Source organism: Hyperoodon ampullatus (genome assembly GCF_949752795.1).
Source record: "Hyperoodon ampullatus genome assembly, chromosome: 2".
NCBI classification, from domain to species: Eukaryota; Metazoa; Chordata; class Mammalia; order Artiodactyla; family Ziphiidae; genus Hyperoodon; species Hyperoodon ampullatus.
Window position 1 is genome coordinate 10,231,949 of NC_136915.1, and position 1,176 is coordinate 10,233,124.

Sequence of the window (1,176 nt, forward strand, 5' to 3'; positions counted from 1 at the left end):
GTAAATATCTTAGGCCCGTGTGATCGGTAAATGAGGGCAGCCATTTCCAACCTTTGAACTAATAGAAACCTCCAAATAAAGGTCATGTTCAGAAGCTACCAACCTCTGTAAGCACTACATCTGAAGCTTCCCCAGAAGAACAGGTGTCTACTTGGGGCCTTATAAATTTCCAAGAAAGTGCCACAGATGGCTCTTTAGTGGACTTCCATTGAGATCTCACCAGATTTGACCTCTTGTCTTAATTTTCCAACTAAGTGAACTTGAATGAAAACCCATCTGCTGGGAAGATAATACATGATTGGGTGGGGAAGGATAAATGCTATACAACTGGGGGGTCGAGGGACACAATTAGCAATACAGTTGCAGAGTTATGTGTCTGGAAATGCCCAGGAATCTGACCCTGGGTGTGAGGACCAGGCCTGGAGGAGGGATGAGCAGGGAGAGAAGAGCCCCATAATCCAGAACTGGAAGACGTAGACAAAGGAACAATGACTTACGGGATTACTAGTCACAGTGCCAGTAAAAGAAGTGACCGTCACTTTTCTCTTTGTTTTCCCAGGCCCTAAAGAGCTGAAGAATTGTGCCCTCCTGCCAATATGTTTTAAAAAAGAGAGTTTCCGATTTCCCCCTCATGCCTGAGCGTGTGGAGAAGATGGCCCGTGGAAATGCTTGACCACTGCACTCAAAATCCACGGTGATTCCTCCACTTGACAAAAGTAACGGAAGGAAAGAGTATTCATAAGACTTGCTTCTCTAAGCGTTTGTCTTTTGAAAAGAAAAATTGCTTTAATATAAATTTTGTATAAGATGATTTAAAAGACAAAATGCATAGAAAACGGAGCAAAACTATGTCATCTGATGTATAACCAAAGTAGACAGTATAATTCAATCAATGTTAGAAACTGAAATCATGTCTTTGTTCTGATTGTTCTCTCTTGTTGTTAAAATGCAAAGGAATTTGGAAATATTTATACCAATGGTGTCCTTGGGTGTAAAGCTATGTCAGTAAGTGGCATAAGCATTTTGCGGTTTCTGATCTGTTGAAATGTATGCATTCCAGTCTGATTGGGTCTGTTTTTAAAGCCTGATTTGGTGTGAAGAATCAAGTAGAAAATCTAAACTTGCATAATATGTAATGGGCAACTGCCTTTCACTGGTCTGGGTAAATCATTTCAA